Consider the following 3,977-nt stretch of genomic DNA (forward strand, 5'->3'; position numbering starts at 1 on the left):
AAGGATGTTTGCAGCAGATGTTCCGAGTCTGTAGAAATAAATTTACGTTGCTATTGTCCGTGATCAAAGATAGGGTATGGTTTAACAACATGGATTGCGCGTTTCGGCAGATCTACAGTTAAACAGTATGTTTCGGTTCATCGCATGAAAATGCGGCGACTCGGTAAGTAGCTAAACTGTCTGAAATAGAAAATGTTGAACCGCTTTACAAGATCTCAAAGCGAGTATTTTCGTTTTTTACGGAGTTAAAATCTAAATATAATATAAATATATCACTTGGCCTGATGCGAAGGCAAGGTATCGTTAAAAAACACACAATAAAATGCCGCATTTCATAGGGTATACTGATGGTACTGAATTGAAACTTGCAGAAGCACCAGAAGAAGCAATTGTAAATCATTCAGCCTTTTTTTACAAAAAGCCGAATCTATTCCATAAAGGCACAAGTTGTATGCGATTAACAGTTAAGGATTCGCCATGTAGTTTCGTTCTAGTGCTCTCTCCACTCAAGAATATTAACTTTTTTCTTCTACTCAATGGCTAGCATGAGGTTCTGCTAACCTCTTAACCACTCGTATTACGCCATTCCTATCGAGTACACAACATATGAATTTTTCAAAGCGCAAGGCTTTCAACTTGTGGGTGAGTATTCAATATTGCCTTGGGATTATAAAAAAAAGCACTTTGGTAGTCTTAAAAAATTAAAAATACGTATTCAGAAAGTAGGAAGTCATATTCTATGTTCCAACTGGATCATTGTTCGTTGTATATTTCATAACAACTTATGAGCTACTTCTAACAATATTGAATACGTAGGCACTATGGTGGTCAATAACGACGAAGAACCGGATGAACTTTCTCCTCATGAGAAATGACAGGGAATAACTGTGGCAGAAGCCAGGCGTAAAACTTTTTTACACAATAATGTTTGGTAAGCAATAAAACGTGAAATATTTAAAAAAAATTATCTACAACAAATTTGTAATATCAATATTCTACTAACCTTCGATGGTTCTACTATCAGTCTCCTCTTAAATAGTTAGGCCGAGCCAGTCATTGGCTTTCCCATGTAAAATTCGCTTCTAAAAAATTGCATTCATTTTTATTAAAATAATTAAAATATCTTATAAATCTTTATAATTAAATAGATATTACAAAAACTATTTAAAATTTACCTTCCCAACAATTTAAATCGAAAGGTCTTTATGTACATTCTTTTGTACATTTGTATGTATTTATAAATATTTACATATGCAATATATAATCGCTTAATTCTTCGTGATATGAGTATTAATTAGTTTGTGTAAGTAAATTAAATCGCTAAATAAATGCATATTTATATTCAAGAACAAAAAACTCATAATCCCACCGCTTGGTGCTTGGACGTAGCTATGTGATGTGGGTAGCGTGGCCGAGCGGTCTAAGGCGCTGGTTTAAGGCACCAGTCTCTTCGGGGGCGTGGGTTCGAGTCCCACCGCTGCCACAAAGATTTTTTGTATATTTTATTAATTTTATATTTTTGAATATTTTATTACATATTTATAATTAGAAACATACGCATTCGGAAAGGCCTTGATTTTATTAATATCAACGCTGAGGCATTGTGGTGAGCATAAATCACTCCTTATCTAAAACACTAATAGAACTGCGCAAATTCGATTAAGCAAAAGTTGCCGTAGTACTCTTTTAAATTTAAATTTTTATATTAAATATATTATATTAGATCCACAATTAAAAAATAATAAATTTTTGTAGAATTTTCACGCAATAAAAAGCTGATTATTTGCCAAAATATTTCATTTGTTATTAGATAAACCACTTCAGCACTTTACTTCCCTTGTCTAAAATCGTACGGATTCCCAACCTCATCCCAAAAACGCATAAACTGCAAAATGAATGAATGAAATGGCTCAACTAGTCACCTGCAAATAAGCAAGGCAAGCAAAATCGTAAGCGTTACATAGTTTTGCAAGCAAAGCAAAGCAACTCCTAGCCCTGAGCACTCTCCGCCGCACAATGAGCGTAATAGAAATAAAGCTAGAAAATTATTGCAAACATTGTCGGAAGGAAGCTCACAGGCAAAGTGCAATATATCGCCCAGCAACATGCGCCCAGGTCAGCCGGTGACTGCCGCGCAAGGAGGAGCCGAAGAAAGTGCAGGTCACAGCGCCAGGCAATCAGCAATGCAACCTTGCAAAAGGCGAAACCTGTGCTGTGCTGCAGTTATAACGCTGCCGGAACGCATAAACTTCTCGTCTTTATAGCCCGAACATGAGCTTAAAATTTCCAAGTAGCTGCAGCTGCACCGCCTTTCGCTAGCGTCAAGGTAGACTGGCATTCCCTTCTTTTTTTAATCTGAAATGTGCAACGGCCATGTGCGCTGTCAACCATGCGAAGCGCTAGATATGCGAATATTTACAAGCGTATAAAATCAACTCAACTTGAACGTTTTATGGCTGAACAGGTTGAAGTTGCAAGTTAAAGTTTAAATTGATTGAATTGGGGGGCGCTCAACATATGGTCTGCGGAATAATTTTAACGGCTTACGCAACATGTTCATTTGGAGTGTTACAAATGATATTGGTAGTCGAAAAAGTAATTTCGTATTTTGTCAATAGATGACATTGCAGTCGTATATCTCCAGTACTACCAGTCAGAAATCTGTCGTGCCATGTAATGTTAGAAAGGTGAGATTTTAAGCTTTGTTTAACCAAATCAAGAAAAAACGTTAACTTCGGCTGCACGGAAAATAATATAACCTTCACAGATGCATTTCTTACCTTAAGCAGTAATCCATGTCAAATTTCCTTAAGATACCACGTCAAATGTGAAAGTTCTCCATACCAGAACTTGATTCCGATCGTTCAGTTTGTATGGCAGCTATATGCTATAGTGAACCGATCTAAACAATTTCTTGAGAAATTGCATTGTTGCTTTAGAAAATAATCTATACCAAATTTCGTGAATATATCTTGTCAAATGCAAAAGTTTTCCATACAAAAACTTGATTCCGATCGTTCAGTTTGTATGGCAGCTATATGCTATAGTAAGCCGATCTGAAAATTTTTTTCGAAAATTACATTGTTGCCCTAGAAAATGACCTGTGCCAACTTTTGTGAAGATACATTGTCAAATGCAAAAGTTTTCCATACAAAAACTTGATTCCGATCGTTCAGTTTGTATGGCAGCTATATGCTATAGTGGTCCGATATCGGCAGTTCCGACAAATGAGCAGCTTCTTGAAGAGAAAATGACGTTTGCAAAATTTCAAAACGATATCTTAAAAACTGAGGGACTAGTTCGTATATATACAGACAGATGGACAGACAGACGGACATGGCTAAATCGACTCAGCTCAACATACTGATCATTTATATATATACTTTATAGGGTCTCCGACGCTTCCTTCTGGGTGTTACAAACTTCGTGACAAACTTAATATACCCTGTTCAGGGTATAAAAATAACTTGAAGTTCGATTAAAAATGCGAAAAGACTTTTTCTTCTGCCCCATGTATAACCCTCTATACATATATTTAGATTAATTTTGGGTGACACATTCAATCGTTAGTTGAACAAAACTATAATACTCTGTAGTAACATTTTGAAATGGTATAAAAATACTAAAATATTGTCCAACTTAGTTTTTGGTACCCATTTCGAATCCGCAAAAGCTCAATAATTATCCGCCTTCGAAATTTCGTTAATACACTTGCTCAAATATCTTACTCTTACTCTCATATACGAGTATCCACAGCCACGCTCTCCACAATAAACTATTTATTATCCACCGTAAAGCTGCAAGTAAATAAACTTTTTAAGCCGCAGGCACTTCCAATAAAATAACGCAAAAAAGCGCTGCCAAACTAACTAAAATAGACAAGTGCTAAGCGCCTGCAGTTGACAGGTGTGAAACTTGGTCTTCTAATAATTGCATTCGCCGTTAAGTATACGCCATGGCGTTACAATTTTCGCCTA

The 3,977-nt window shown here is 36.1% G+C and overlaps 1 non-coding gene across 1 annotated transcript; it reads left to right on the forward strand.

Moving 5' to 3' along the window:
• Positions 1-1,401: 1,401 nt before the first annotated feature.
• Trnal-aag (transfer RNA leucine (anticodon AAG)) lies at positions 1,402-1,483 on the forward strand. The gene has a single exon. It is a non-coding gene; the product is annotated as a tRNA-Leu (tRNA).
• Positions 1,484-3,977: the final 2,494 nt, after the last annotated feature.

The sequence above is a fragment of the Bactrocera dorsalis genome, chromosome 2 (genome assembly GCF_023373825.1).
Source record: "Bactrocera dorsalis isolate Fly_Bdor chromosome 2, ASM2337382v1, whole genome shotgun sequence".
Lineage (NCBI taxonomy): Eukaryota > Metazoa > Arthropoda > Insecta > Diptera > Tephritidae > Bactrocera > Bactrocera dorsalis.